This window comes from Silene latifolia, chromosome 3 (genome assembly GCF_048544455.1).
Source record: "Silene latifolia isolate original U9 population chromosome 3, ASM4854445v1, whole genome shotgun sequence".
NCBI lineage: Eukaryota > Viridiplantae > Streptophyta > Magnoliopsida > Caryophyllales > Caryophyllaceae > Silene > Silene latifolia.
In genome coordinates this window covers 133,878,714-133,895,787 of record NC_133528.1, presented here as the reverse complement: position 1 = coordinate 133,895,787, position 17,074 = coordinate 133,878,714, and the positions used below count along the sequence as shown (strand labels likewise).

Here is a 17,074-nt window from a genome sequence, read left to right as displayed (position 1 = left end):
CGAAAAATGGAGCTTGTGCAATCAGTTCTATAATGGACTGTATGACGATCAGAGGGCTATTTTGGATGCTGCAGCCAATGGCCGATTTGCTGATAATATGGGAGAGACTAAGGGGTGGAAGATCATTGATGACTTAGCCACCCACAAAGCTGAGTATGGGAATTCCAGAGGGAATCAAAGAAGGAGTGTTGAATCTCCTTCTGTAGCTGCACTTGAAGCTCTCACTGCGAGATTTGATAAATATGAATTGGGAGGAGCTTCAAAAGGAGGTATTTACCATGTAAATGCTGTTTCAGATGGTCCTTTCGTCTGCAAAAGGTATGGAGCTGAGGGACACGTTTCAGAAAATTGTCCTAGTCCCTTTGAGTCTTGTGCTGCCTTTCAACATTATAGGCAGACAAACACCTACTATGAGCCTAATGTTCATCCCAACTTGAGGTGGAGTAGCCAGAATGTCCTAAATCCAACTCCACCTCTGCAGCAACAGCAGCAGCAAAGTTATGTGCCCCCTCACAAGCAACCATATAAAAAACCTCCCTATGTGCCGCAGCAGCAACAATCCCAAAATTCCGACTTTGCTGAATTTAAGAATATGTTACAAAAGGAGTCCCAAGCTAGAGAGGTCGGAATGAAACTTCTAGAGAGCCTAATTGCTCAATTGGCTAGCAAGAGTACCACTCGAGCTCCGGGACACTTACCGACTCAAACTGACCAAAAGGAGACCCTTAATGCCATAACTTTGAGGAGTGGGTCTACCCTGGAGGGGCCTGCTATGGTCGAGGACGCTGCTGAAAAGAATGAGGCGGAACTGAGTCAAAAGAAAGCTGTAACGAATAATAGCAAGAAAAAGGCGTCTACCAGGTATATCAGTCGATCGACTGATGTACCTGGTCGATCGACTGAAGTGCGAGTTACAGGAGCTTCTGGAACTGTAGACCCCAGTCGATCGACTGACCAACCTGGTCGATCGACTGGAACCGCTGCTGATATTGAGCAATTTCGTCCTCCAATGCCCAATAATCTGAGAGACCACTTGTTTCGGGGTATGACAACTCCAAAGGTTTTGGGGCAAGACCCGAGTGCTGATGGGTCAGTCCCGGCTCCGAAGTACGACCCAATGTCGATCAATGGTTCATATTTGAGACGGTCTGAAGAGGGGTCAAGCTTCAATAAAGACAAGGTCGTGGACTTCCAGCCTAAGTCCGCGGATGCCGGCATGCGTGACTTAGAGGAGAGGGCTAAGTTACTTCTTACAGCCTCTTATCCAGAGAGATTAGTGCCGACAAAGGAACAGGTATCTTTCAATAAATTTGAAAATGTTGTTCGTAGTCTTAACGTACAAGTACCTTTCCTAGAATTAGTGAATCAAGTGCCTGCTTATATGAAGTTTATGAAGCAATTACTTTCTAAAAAGAGGTCACTTGAAAAAGTGCATACTGTCGCACTCACTAAAGAGTCGTGTTCTTATTTGACTCACACTGCACCCCATAAGCTAGAGGACCTGGGTAGCTTTTCCGTTCCTTGTAATATAGGTACCTTCTCTATCGAGAAGGCATTATGTGACCTAGAAGCTAGCATTAGCGTCATGTCCTTGAGTCTTGCTAGAAAGTTAAAATTGAATAGGTTTGCAGTTACGGACATGACCATTCAGATGGCTGATCGCTCTGTGGTCGAGCCTATAGGAGTCCTAGAGGACACCCCTTTGCAAATAGGGAAGTTTTTCTTTCCTGTAGACTTTGTAGCCCTAGATATGCCCGAGGATGCCCACATACCTATCATTCTAGGTAGGCCATTTCTGCACACTGTTGGTGCAGTTATTGATGTTGGTTCTGGGACCCTGACCTTCAAAGTAGGGAAGCACTCTATTGTCTTTGCTCAAACAGCTAGGAAGAAGGACCCCATGTGGCCTGTCATTTGTAACACGGTTTCTGAAAAAAAATCATATTTTGTGCTTCCTGATATGCCTGTCTCTATTCCTATTCCTGTTGTAACACCTCCGCCCCAGACTGGGAGCAAAAAGGAGGAAGATTTTGATGTTTTAGACATTGCAGGAGCTGGTTTGGGGAAGGAAGAGCTGCATGTTGCTCCAGCTATGAAGGAGCAAATCGTTTCGAGATGCGGTCTAGGGTGCCTGAGCTATGGCACTGATGAGGAGCTTGAAGATGAGCTAGCCAGAGTGAGGAAGTCCGACTTGGACTTTGACGAGCCGGAAGAGGTCATTCATTGGGGAGATGACGAAGCTGTTGATCCGTCAAGTTCTACGGATGTTAAAGTTGAGAACGGTGCAACTGAGAAGATGAGCACCGTTGAGGCTACCTCTTGTAGCCAGAAGCCGACGAAGTGGGCCATTCCATGGCCGTTCTTGATCAACTATCAGTTGATTGAGATTTCATCAAAAACTTTCATTTTATTGCTTTTAAACTATTTTTATTGATTTTGTGTGCGCGAGACTTCGCATTTATTTATTTTGCTTAGGATTTTTAAGCACTTTAGACTTTAATTTGAGTTTTGCGCAATTTTGGGCGCGTATTATTGTGCACTTGCATGTTTTTAGACCTCATTAGCTCAAGTTATTGAGCAAATACGGAGAAATCAGAAGGTTACAACAGCATTCCCAGTCGATCGACTGATTACCCTGGTCGATCGACTAAGGCACGACTTCCAGGAGCTTCTGTTCCTGTTCACTCTGGTCGATCGACTGGGCTATGTGGTCGATCGACCACCCTGCACTGCTGTACCTGTTCACGACCTCTCCCCTGCTGTGTTTGGTCAATTTGCGGAATTGAGGGAGTTTTCTACTCCACTTTATCTTCCGTCAAATTATTTATTTCTTCTATTTTCTCAATTGTGCACATAATTACCGCTTCATTATTGTCTTCTCGATTTTATGCGTGGTTTTGTTTGTCTTTCAGGTACTTATTGGTAGCACGGCTGGCTACTGAAACCTCCTAGCTCACGCTGGTTTGGGGAGGTTTTCTTTTTGCTTGCCCTAAAGTCTTGTGAGTTCCCGATTTTCACTTCATGTCTTATTTACTTAATTTTCTCGCAAATTCCCGTTTTCCATTTTTCTTCATTACATGATTTTGCACATTGGAGACATTGTGCGATTTGGTTTGGGAAAGGGTTTTGCGTCGCATATCATTTGCTTGCATTCACGTTTACATTTCAGTTTGCATTTGTTTATTTCATTTCTCATATATGTCAAAATTTCAAAAAACAAATTGGAAAAAATCAAATTTCAAAAAAATGCACGTTTATTTTAGCATATAGGTCGAGTCGGAACGGTAGTATTTCAATGATGATATTGCAATTTCATTTGTTTATGCCTAAGCCTTGCTAATTGACATGTTATTAGTAGAATCGTATATGTGCATATCTACGAGTTTTTCGTTGATTTCTTGCTGGACTTGAGACTTGACTTAGATATTTGGCAAACTACTTATATTTTCTGAGTTATTAGAGCCTATAACTGGTGTCATCTATGACAAGTTTATCTAGGAATGTGAATAGTACTCCTTATGAGACATGTTACATAAATATGCATAAATATGAACTTAATCTGCTTAATACCTGTATGCATTCGGTTTATGGTTTGTTGACACATGTGGTAGAGGTTTCCCTTTATTCGTTTTGCCCATAAGCTTCACACTGCCAAAAATAGCCTTTTTGTCCCATTACTACATCCTACATTTAGCCTGCCTTTGTCAAGCTAGTAGTTTAGTTTTTGGGATTGTTACTCGTTTTTGGTGGCATATGCTCTGTTGAGAGGATGATTGGAAAATGGAAAAGGAAAGAAAGAAACAAAAAGAAAAGAAAAAGAAAAAAAAAGATGAAAAATATTTCGAAAAAGAGAAAAAAAGAGTTCTGTACTGTTTAATGTGGTCGATCGACTGGCATCATTGGTCGACCGACTGGGTTCCGAAGAGAATCAATTCGCATAATTTCACATCCTTATCTTATGGCGATTTTTGCTCCCATGTTGCATTAGTATCTTATGGGGAGTTAGTTGATTACTTCTATACTAGAGATTGTGAGTCTTGTGCTTTCTATAGCACCGTTTCGTTTGATTATGAGCAAGAAGTTGGATGTTGTCATATGGTTCCATTTTGGTACTAGCTTGATCACCTGTACCTCCACTTTTCCATAAATGTTTTGCCTCTTCTTACCCATACCTCACATATCCATATATACCTCGGCATGTGTCATGGTCTTTTGTTGGTTGGAATGCATATGTACGGTCATAGAATTTCTTTCATATTATATTGCAGGCATGTTCTTATAGGTCGTAGTTAGGTGAGAGTCTTTACAGAATGAATTCTTTCTATCTTTACATATATTCACCTTGTGCTTATTTGAGTGATTTGAGCGACCCGTGAGAGTCTGTAATGATAAGTCTCTATAGTTGACGGTTCAGCAGTTTTTAACGACTTCATAACTCGGTTGCATGATTCATAGTTGCTAATTGATTGTTAGTTATTGCAATAAAATGGTTTAGGCTTTACATGTTGCAACTCACTCTGAGATTGAACTCGTTCCATTAGGTCATTAGATCGAGTTTAGTTCTTGCTGGGGGCCAAGCAAGGGTTTGGTTTGGGGAAGTTTGATGCGTGTCATTTATATGATGTTTTACACCTCATTTTACATGCATTTCAGAGCTCATATGTGTAGTTTAAGCTACCATTTCCCCTATTTCCGTCTACTTTCGTGTTTTTGTACTTTATTGCAGAAATGTGAAGAATTCAGCGGAAATTAAGCTAAATCCGTCCCCGAGTATCCTGCATTGCATTTGACGTGAAGTATTCACTTAAGGAACGAGCTTGGTGCGCATTTCAAGGCCCAAAAGACAAGTCCACGGGATTATAGAAGTCAAGTACCAGCTAAAGCAGTCGATTGACCATTACCCTTAGTCGATCGACCAACCTGCGGGTTCCAGAAGCTACTGTACACTGCTACTCAGTCGATCGACCGCCATGCTTAGTCGATCGACCAAGCCGCTACTTCAGACGAGAATTAAAAGACCGAGGAATAGAAAGCCCAAGGCGTATTAGGTTTTGCGAATAATGTTACGTTATAATCTAATAAAACGTAACCTAGAACATCAAGTTTTGATCTAAGTTTTTACATCTAATTTTTATTCAAGTTTTTACTAAATTCTTTAGTCAGTTTTCAACATTCAAGAATTAGGGTTCTTAATATTATTTCGTACAATTACTTTTGCATTCGGGTTCTGGATCTCTCGCTGACATTCCAATAGGTATTCTTCTGCTAATATTTGAGTTTGCTTTATTATCGTTTTGTAGGATAGAATTGCTAGTTAGTTTCCCGAAACCGATTCATCGTTTATGTTAATTGTTTGTTCTATTATTTCAAGCATGAATTCTTCTGTTTATTTCGTTGGTTTTATTGTTGTTATCATTCTTAGTATGAGTAGCTAAATTATTTGTGCTAGGATGTAGGGGAATTATAGTGTAGGCGGCGTAGAATTAACATGGCCTGAAAATCGCGTGTCAGTCGATCGACTGCCATACCTGGTCGATCGACTGACCACGTGAGGTTACCTTCGTTTTAATTGATTTAAATGTTGTATTTGATTAATCGAATACATGCGACTAGTTGAATGCTTAATATATGACTGACCCATTAGATCGAGAGATAGGGAAAGTTGTTAGATAACCAATTAAAATGACTAAACTATGCTGAGATAAAAAGATAGGTAAAGTTTAGATTACAAGTCACTTTTCAGGACGAGAGTCAGTATTAGTGATATTAGGGACTTGTAGCGAGATCAAAAGATGCTATTTGTTAAGAGTGGACCGAGAGGACCTCTTTATTTCCCGCCTCATGTGTTTGATTTAGACATACTTAGTATGCTGCCGCCGAAACTATAGTGAACCGACCATCCTAGTACCCTTCTTTTATCTGTTTTATTCACGTATTTAGTTTATTGTCTTTTATTACTCTTAGCTATAGACCAAATCAACTCAAAATGTGACACCCTCATGTATTGCGGAAAAGTAAACACGTAATTCTAGAATAAAACTGCATGGATATGTTTGTAATAGGTTCATTTGGGTAAAAACCTGTAATTTTTAAAACCTGAACCTGTTATAAAGATATCCAAATTGGAAGGTGTCAAACATACAAGGTCTAACTAGAAGTTTCATAACCTGACCATCGCTAAAGTCGCGAATAGCAAATTATACAACCAAATGTAAAGAGGGAGACATATGTCCCTAAAATGTATGTGACATAAAAAGGGTTTAAGGGTCACCATAAAATAAAACCAGTCTAGGTCCCAAGGTTACTTTGCTCGCTAGCTCGTCCATGTACCCCATATATGCATCACCTACCTGTCATTCGCATTTTATACAAATGCGAAAGCCACAGTCAGTGGGGAGTAACTCCGAGTTCTCCCAGCCACGAAATGTCATAATTAATATAACATGTAAACATAAGAATATGAATATGAATCACACACTGCCTTAGCATATAGATGCTAAGGCAATCGTGCTTATCATGTGAACAACAATATAACGCCACATAGTCCTAGCATGGGAATACTAGACCGACTCATACTACACTATCATGTGAATCACATAACATCCAGGAATCCAAACTCTATCAACCATAGCCGGCTTGCATCTCACCTTCTATGATTCATAGAATCATCAAATAAGAAAGGGCAATATATCAAAGACAGGCATAAGTTCTTAGTCCCGTCAATAGTCACTTTGTAACTCGAGTCTATACCACGAGGTAGGGAAGGTAATCGAACCGGTATCTTGGCTCAGCGGTTACTATTAAGAAAACATGGCCAAGAGACAACACAACCCTAGCCTAAAATCTGCGCAGACCTAGACAATGCGGATACACACCACCGCACCCAAGACCCACAACCTTTTTTTAAAACAAAGTGAAGTGAGTACCCTAAGGACACCACCGAAGGGTTGGCTAGTACTTAAGCCGACCACTTACTATCAAAATAAGTACCGAGGTCATGCCCCAACTTGGATATAAATCCACTAGTCAAAGAACACAAAGGCTATCAAGCAAAGAACATATACTCGTCGAGACTATAAAGACCTATCTATGATGAAGGCCGAAGTACTCACCTAGGACCTAGTCCCAGCTAGTCCCAGCTTGAATACTTTAGCCCACACCACACAAGACAAATAGGACACCCACTTAACCATAAGAGGGCAAAGAGTCCAACTTACCAACATAAATGCTAACATTCTATCATGTGAAAGGCGAAAGTAACACATTATCAATCACCTAAACACTTAACAAACAACAGGCACACCTTAACTACTAATGTGACATTAACTCGTCGAGTAACTCGGAATAGTTACCTTAAGCTAGCAAAGAGACAAGCAATAACTTGAGAAAGCTTCTAAAACCCAAAATTACTCTTCCTCTTCAACCACATATGAGCCACCTAAAATAATTATGTGAAACGACGATATTAACGAATTATCTTTATATAAAATATGAGACGGAAATTAATTTAAATCAAAACATGTAAATCATATTCATTAGCTACTGTCTTATGTTCATAAACCATTATGAACCTCCCTTTTGACAGGCATACCAAGAAAATTTTCACAACTTTTACGCCCTAGAAACAGTCCCATAAAGCACCATTTTATCCGTCCCAAAACTGATCCCAAACCAGCCTGTCACGGCTCCCAAAACCGAGGCCAAAACAGCCCACACGGCCTCCATTTCGATCGTCCCAAAACAAACAAAGTCGCACAAAATCGTATCAAAACAGAGTTCAATCAATCCTAAACCAGTCCTAAATTAAACCGAGTCAAAACAGTCCCAAAAATGTCCCAAAGTACCTGCAAAGCGGACTCAAAAACAGTCCTAATTTACTGCACAATACCACAACTAAACAAGATCCCAAATAGCATCCCAAAACGATCTCTACATATCAGTATCCACCGTCTCAAATATACCACTTACTAGCTAGCATCCCAAATGATCCCTAGAGGTCAGTATACACCGTCTCAACTATACAACTGACTAATTAACATCCATAATGATCCCTATATATAATTATACACCGTCTCAACTATAAAACAGACTAACCAGCTTTCAAAATACACATATTTAACAAGTAATACTGAGTAACCTATCATTATTACCTTTTTCCGATTGAACTAATCATTTATGACTAACAATTATTCTACCAGACCGTCTATTTAGTACATACAACCGTCTTATAATAAACAAAGCTAAAAATATAAATTGGGTTTGTAAAAATACATAACGAAAATGAATTTTACTTACAACGGATTGACGAGAACGACGAAAGGAGCGCTATGGAACAAAAATAATTGAAAACGGATAAGGAACGAAGTACCGACGTCGATCAACAGATCAAATTTGAAAAGGAAATAAGAATTCGCGAAGAAGAAAAACAAAAAGAACGAAGAAGAAGAAAAGTTGACGTGAGAAATTAGAAATGAGACAAAGACACCTAGCCTTTGCTATTTATTATACGTACGTTTCTTCGTCGTTAAGAAACTTCGATCGTTATTAAAATCGTTTCGAGTTAAATTTAACCGATTTAAGTAAAAGTTTCTGTAATAAAACGGGATCAATAATAAATAAATTTAATGAGTGAAAATAAAATAAACTCAGCTAGTTAACGTAAATAATACAATATCAGCTTGAATCGGAATTATTAGCGATTTTTACGAAACTAACGGATATTAATAAAAATTGCTATTTTAGTGAAATAAGCTCAAAATAGCTAATTGGACGGTTTTGTTCCCAAAATTCATCTAGGGTTCACTTAAAACAACTTTCGTAAGGACTCGTAAAGAAACGGAAATTATTAAATAAATAAACTCGAACTAACTTTAAATAAACTTATTAATGATTATTAAAATTAACGTATCGAATTATGATGAAATTAATTAATTAGCTAAGCATATATATATAAATCGTTAAATGATGTAATTAAATTCAAAATAGCAATTAACAGAATTTTATCCAACTTAATAAAATACGGGGTGTTACAATCACCCCATCTTTTTTAAAAAGTTTCGTCCTCGAAACTTGAAAGTAGAAATGGGAGGTTATGAAAATAAAACTTGAATTTTTGAAATTGGTAACCCAAAATATTAAAAGGTTGCAAATAGTAAGAATTAAAATTCTTTCAAAGTTTCAAATAAAATTTTCTCATCGAACCGATTCTCATCAAAGGAACGGAAGTGCTCTCGTTGCGCATTCAAGAACATCACATTCCAAATCCAAGATAAGGTCAAAGGCAAATCATTTGTATAAATCGAAAATCAAAATACTTTCAGAAACATTAATGAAAAGTTTTCAAATGTATAAGTCTCATTCATGGAACGAAATTGCTCTTGTCGTGCACACAAGAGCGCTAACTTTCCAAGTCAAAGACAAATTTAAAACCGAAAATCACTCGTCGACAAGAGTAGAACAAGTTATTAAACAGTTCTAATAACGAGTTCTAACATCCGATCAACGTTAAAATAAAAAGAAAAGGTAATTTACCCAAATTTTCTTTTGCAAAAAGCCAAAATAGAAATAAAGGTTTCACTTTTAAACCCAATTGGGGGTCAAATCCCTGAAAATGTAACATTAAACTTTGACAAAGAAGTTATAAATAGATCAAAGTTAACAGAAATTGGATAAAATTTAAAAAAAATCTCAGGTTTAGCAACTCAAAACTATGATAAAGAAGTCTATACTCAAAGAGCAATTAGAGAATTAAATCGAATTTTCATTTTCAAATCTTTAAAATAGGTTAGGTTTGCAGAAGTGACATAAACTTTAAAAAAAAAGAATCGAAACTGGTAGCTTGAAAGTTTAGAAGTTGTACAAAAAGGAAAGTAACTTAGATAGCATAAAAACAAAGTATGTTAAGAGTGCTCTAACTTAACCAACAAAAGAGCTATAATGACTTTCATAGGGTAAAAATTGAAGTCAAAATTACAAGGATGTTAAAGATAGAGTTTCACAAGATACGAGTGTCAAACTTAAAGGAGGAGCAAGATGAAGTGAGGAAATGAGGTATGAACGGTAACGCTTATGATCAAGGAGAAAGGGAAATTAGCCAACAAGGGAACGCCAGACACTCTTATCTCAAACAACAACATCACTCAAAACGGTTCCGAAAACTTCCTAACAACAAAACTCATAACCACATCACTCCCAAGGGTTTCCTCAATCGCTTATGTTACCTCATCCTAATCTATTCCCTGAAACAAGGTACTCCACTATAAGTGTGATCTCATCGCTCCAAATCCTCAAACATCCAGAAACAACTTTCACAAGCCTAAGGTCAAGGCTTCCAACAAAGCTATATTCGTATCCAACTAGTGACAACTATGGGTTCCTTAAAAAAATAAACCTTCAATCAAGAATCCCAATACCAAGCTCCAACTCCAAGAGAAGGTTCCTCAAATATTCCACAAGGTTCTCATTTCAAAACAAGGTAGTAACATACCAACCCCAAAATCTGAAAAATCAATAGGATCTCAAGTTTCTCTATCCTTTTACTTATCAAGGATTCCCAAAAGCGGAACTACACCCACTACACTCGCTACGACATCATCCCATCATCTCAGGTACTCAATGCGACCTCAAGGTCTATAAAACTATAGGGTTAACAAATTCTTCTCAATACTAAATCTCTCTCAACTCAAGAACTCTCAAGAGCCAACTAATAATCCCACATTAGCTTTTCTCATATGGTCATACCCATTATCAAACTCTCATGTCCAAAGTGATTATGGAAGCCAATCACAACTCGACTTACTTAGTCAAGGAACTAGGTATAAGAATCACTAAGTATGTCTCATCACCTTACCTAAGTCTTTCTAACATCACGACTTCTCAAAGCCAGGGTTAAGGGTCAAACACAAACAATCTCCTCAAAAGTCGAATTTTCCAACCCAGGTCAACATTCCTCAAAAGAAAGAGTACTATCAAATGGCGTTAAGGGAGGATAAGAAAAGAACAAAAGACAAGTTAGGAGTACAAGCGTAGCTTTTAAAGTAAAACTGAAGGGAGTTTAGAAGGAGGATAAGCACCAAGAGATTAAGAATAAGGCGAGATACAAAAAGAAAGAGAAACATCTTCAAGGAAGTAAAAGCATTCTTCAAAGGTTGAACAAATCTTCAATCCTCAGCAATCGGCACTAAATCTTGATCTTCGTAAAATATAAGTGTCCTTTCAATGGAATGGAGATACTCTTGGCGATCACTCAAGAACATCAATATTCCAATTCAAAGACATAAAAATACATTTTTACACCAACAAATGATAAAACTAATTATCAGACGTCTCCAATAACAAGCTTTAACACTAATTGACGTTAAAACCAGTGAAAAACATTAAAATATTTTCAAAACCTTTAGTTCAATTTTTTTTTTATAATAAGGGTAATAAATCCATTAGCTATAGATAAGCTCATGGTCATTGATCCAAGAACGCAACAATTATTAAATGACAATCAACAAACAGGTTAGTACCTAACAAAGAACAAACACAAAGAGACTACAACATAAGATCCTAAATCTACCCATCCTACCTGTCTCTCAAGTTTATTATTTTAAGGTCAAGTTATTTATAGTAGGGTGCACAAACGTGCGTCGGGAGCAAATATGCTCGATACCAACCGACACCCTCATGTATTGCGGAAAAGTAAACACGTAATTCTAGAATAAAACTGCATGGATATGTTTGTAATAGGTTCATTTGGGTAAAAACCTGTAATTTTTAAAACCTGAACCTGTTATAAAGATATCCAAATTGGAAGGTGTCAAACATACAAGGTCTAACTAGAAGTTTCATAACCTGACCATCGCTAAAGTCGCGAATAGCAAATTATACAACCAAATGTAAAGAGGGAGACATATGTCCCTAAAATGTATGTGACATAAAAAGGGTTTAAGGGTCACCATAAAATAAAACCAGTCTAGGTCCCAAGGTTACTTTGCTCGCTAGCTCGTCCATGTACCCCATATATGCATCACCTACCTGTCATTCGTATTTTATACAAATGCGAAAGCCACAGTCAGTGGGGAGTAACTCCGAGTTCTCCCAGCCACGAAATGTCATAATTAATATAACATGTAAACATAAGAATATGAATATGAATCACACACTGCCTTAGCATATAGATGCTAAGGCAATCGTGCTTATCATGTGAACAACAATATAACGCCACATAGTCCTAGCATGTGAATACTAGACCGACTCATACTACACTATCATGTGAATCACATAACATCCAGGAATCCAAACTCTATCAACCATAGCCGGCTTGCATCTCACCTTCTATGATTCATAGAATCATCAAACAAGAAAGGGCAATATATCAAAGACAGGCATAAGTTCTTAGTCCCGTCAATAGTCACTTTGTAACTCGAGTCTATACCACGAGGTAGGGAAGGTAATCGAACCGGTATCTTGGCTCAGCGGTTACTATTAAGAAAACATGGCCAAGAGACAACACAACCCTAGCCTAAAATCTGCGCAGACCTAGACATGCGGATACACACCACCGCACCCAAGACCCACAACCTTTTTTTAAAACAAAGTGAAGTGAGTACCCTAAGGACACCACCGAAGGGTTGGCTAGTACTTAAGCTGACCCCATACTATCAAAATAAGTACCTGAGGTCATGCCCCAACTTGGATATAAATCCACTAGTCAGCAACACAAAGGCTATCAAGCAGTGAACATATACTCGTCAGAGACTATAAAGACCTATCTATGATGAAGGCCGAAGTACTCACCTAGGAACCTAGTCCCAGCTAGTCCCAGCTTGAATACTTTAGCCCACACCACACAAGACAAATAGGACACCCACTTAACCATAAGAGGGCAAAGAGTCCAACTTACCAACATAAATGCTAACATTCTATCATGTGAAAGGCGAAAGTAACACATTATCAATCACCTAAACACTTAACAAACAACAGGCACACCTTAACTACTAATGTGACATTAACTCGTCGAGTAACTCGGAATAGTTACCTTAAGCTAGCAAAGAGACAAGCAATAACTTGAGAAAGCTTCTAAAACCCAAAATTACTCTTCCTCTTCAACCACATATGAGCCACCTAAAATAATTATGTGAAACGACGATATTAACGAATTATCTTTATATAAAATATGAGACGGAAATTAATTTAAATCAAAACATGTAAATCATATTCATTAGCTACTGTCTTATGTTCATAAACCATTATGAACCTCCCTTTTGACAGGCATACCAAGAAAATTTTCACAACTTTTACGCCCTAGAAACAGTCCCATAAAGCACCATTTTATCCGTCCCAAAATCGATCCCAAACCAGCTGTCACGGCTCCCCAAACCGAGGCCAAAACAGCCCCACACGGCCTCCATTTCGATCTGTCCCAAAACAGTCTGAAAGCCGCACAAAATCGGTATCAAAACAGTTCAATCAATCCTAAACCAAATCTAAATTAAACCGAGTCAAAACAGTCCCAAAAATGTCCCAAAGTACTGCAAAGCGGACTCAAAAAACAATCTAATTTCTTCGCACAATACCACAACTAAACAAGATCCCAAATAGCATCCCAAAACGATCTCTACATATCAGTATCCACCGTCTCAAATATACCACTTACTAGCTAGCATCCCAAATGATCCCTAGAGGTCAGTATACACCGTCTCAACTATACAACTGACTAATTAACATCCATAATGATCCCTATATATAATTATACACCGTCTCAACTATAAAACAGACTAACCAGCTTTCAAAATACACATATTTAACAAGTAATACTGAGTAACCTATCATTATTACCTTTTTCCGATTGAACTAATCATTTATGACTAACAATTATTCTACCAGACCGTCTATTTAGTACATACAACCGTCTTATAATAAACAAAGCTAAAAATATAAATTGGGTTTGTAAAAATACATAACGAAAATGAATTTTACTTACAACGGATTGACGAGAACGACGAAAGGAGCGCTATGGAACAAAAATAATTGAAAACGGATAAGGAACGAAGTACCGACGTCGATCAACAGATCAAATTTGAAAAGGAAATAAGAATTCGCCAGAAGAAGAAACAAAAAGAACGAAGAAGAAGAAAAGTTGACGTGAGAAATTAGAAATGAGACAGCAGCCTGCTAGCCTGCTATTTATTATACGTACGTTTCTTCGTCGTTAAGAAACTTCGATCGTTATTAAAATCGTTTCGAGTTAAATTTAACCGATTTAAGTAAAAGTTTCTGTAATAAAACGGGATCAATAATAAATAAATTTAATGAGTGAAAATAAAATAAACTCAGCTAGTTAACGTAAATAATACAATATCAGCTTGAATCGGAATTATTAGCGATTTTTACGAAACTAACGGATATTAATAAAAATTGCTATTTTAGTGAAATAAGCTCAAAATAGCTAATTGGACGGTTTTGTTCCCAAAATTCATCTAGGGTTCACTTAAAACAACTTTCGTAAGGACTCGTAAAGAAACGGAAATTATTAAATAAATAAACTCGAACTAACTTTAAATAAACTTATTAATGATTATTAAAATTAACGTATCGAATTATGATGAAATTAATTAATTAGCTAAGCATATATATATATAAATCGTTAAATGATGTAATTAAATTCAAAATAGCAATTAACAGAATTTTATCCAACTTAATAAAATACGGGGTGTTACACAAAACCCCCACATTCGTTACTTACACTAAAATTGAGACAGCTATTAATTACATTCGCCTCCTTGTGGTTCGACCATGTTACCACTAGCCTAGGTTAGTTTTAATAGGAATTATAAATACTATTTTTGGTACTCACAACGACGGGTATCAGCGGCTACCCGAGCCCCCGCATCCTGCGATACTGAGAATTTCTGGATTCGCTTGAGCAAGGCAATAGCATCCGAACCCAGCTCCCCAAGTGAAGAGAAAGAGAAAGGAAGGAAACCATAACCCGCTACCGCGCACAAATCCCCATACTTAGCACACTTTCGCTGAGCAGCATCAGCGATAACCCGGCCAGGCACAAAATCCGTCATCCCAGTCTGAGTCAAAGGAGAAGAACCTGTCAAGTCAACGCACACATCACGCCCCCTGTCCCAAGAATAAAGCAGTAAATCCGCAGGACGAAGAGAGCCACCATGTCCATCAACCAAACCGATATCAACCTCCTTTCCCGCAGAATACCATCTATAGCGGATGTCAAAAAGAGTGTCCCTGACAAGGTTATGCCGATGTTTAACGCCCACAAGATATCGGACAAGAAACAGCGTGGTCCCCAAAAACATCCTCGAAAAAACGCGAGAGCAAGCTGGACAGGGGCCTAGATACCGTGAATAACGGAACACCCAGACGATACCCCAGCACACTACGGTAAGTCCTCCCGTTCATAGTCTGACCCAACCCCGAGATAGGAACCGCACGTAACCAATCAGAGGAGTGAGAACCCTGCTGAGACTGCCTTAGAGCAAGCTGGCGTGGTGTCAAAGAGAAAATAAACTCTGAGGCAGCAGCAACCGTCGCGAAATAAATATCTGCCAATTTCTTCATGAGTTTGGGGCAGCAATTTCACTTGGGTTACTTAAAATACCAGATCCTGTAGTCGTAGTAAACACCTGTGCGGCATCATCAAAAGCAGCGCCAGCAGCTACAATACCAGAAGGGTCGAGGAGCTTAGCCGCAAAACCCAAAGACTATAAACGGACGCAATAAAAGCATAAAATAAAACATCTCCCGCCGCATAGACACCAAGACCACCAAGCTGAAAAGGGAATGTAGCAAGGCGCCACTGCCAATCCCCAAAACCCGGCCCTGACGCGGTGACAATACGTTCCAAGCTAGAACGAAGAGCGGCATCAAAAGGAAGATGGACAGATCCAAAAACACTAGGGGAGCAAGTACGAAGTGAGAAGAATCCATTAGCTCAATGGTCTTGGTTACTCTCTTCGCCACAATCCCACTGCTAAAATCAGAACAAGCACTGACAGGTCCACCCAAAACTGTGACACCACGCAATGGCCGAGAAATAGAAGGAGGAATAACCCCAAAACTGTGACACCACGCAATGGCCGGGCTGGAATGACAAAACTCCACCCAACGGGAGAGAGCCGGGCAATGATGGCGGACCTCCTAAAGCATGGTCGAACGATCAACAAGGTTGAACGCATTCTGCAAATCAACCAGCAACATAGAAAGCCCCACCTGAGCCCCTCGATCCTCAATAAGCAGGTTCAAGGCATGCAAGATAGCCTCTCCTCCATCGGACACACCCACCCCGAACTGAAGCCCATCAAAAAAAGAAGATAAAGATGGACCAACCATAGAAGCACCAACCTTAGAGACAAGCCGTCTCCAAACCGTACCAACAGCAATAGGACGAACCCCACCACCCGGTGTAACGAGTGGCGTAAGAGGGGCGCTGGCAATGTACTCACCCAGAGGAAGAGGACACCGACCCTCAAGAAAAAGATTAACCACCCTAGTAATAGAATTGATCAAATCGTCAGAGATAGCCACAGCAGCGCCACTCAAACAGTCCATAAGGTAATGGGCACGAAAACCATCCCTCCCACAAGAAGTACCACGTGGGAAACTCCGAATCATATCCAAGACCACCGCCGATGAGGCAACTAGAGGATGATGTTCCCCAGACAAAGGAGGCAATGTAGGAGGCGGCGCGACATGATGTTTCTCACGCAGGGCCACAAGAGTGGCATCGGAGTAGGGGGCAACCCCAGAGGAAGAAAGCACCCGGACAACAGCAGTATAGTGGCCATCAGAAATCTTCCGCCGACATTGGCGGAGGTTAAGCTCACTCAGATCCAGATCCTCTTCTACGGAATAAGAAGAAGGACCCTCATCAAAACACTCATGTAACAACTGCAAACCCCCCCCCCCCCCCCCTCATGCGCCCCCCAAGCAAGGATAGCCCTGGCAATACTCTCATCCTGATGCTGACGCCGAATAGCAGACTGACACTCATGATTACTCCGAGGAGCGAAAGTCTGAAGCAAACAAAGCGGTAGAACTACCAAACGAACCCAGCGGGAGA

At 39.3% G+C, this 17,074-nt stretch overlaps 1 long non-coding RNA gene across 1 annotated transcript; it reads right to left on the bottom strand.

Moving 5' to 3' along the window:
• Nucleotides 1-7,352: 7,352 nt before the first annotated feature.
• Nucleotides 7,353-13,106, bottom strand: LOC141646309 (uncharacterized). Its single transcript, XR_012545493.1, has 3 exons — nucleotides 13,025-13,106; nucleotides 11,943-12,021; nucleotides 7,353-7,438 (listed from the first exon to the last, which is right to left on the bottom strand). It is a non-coding gene; the product is annotated as an uncharacterized LOC141646309 (long non-coding RNA).
• Between the last annotated feature and the right edge of the window lie 3,968 nt (nucleotides 13,107-17,074).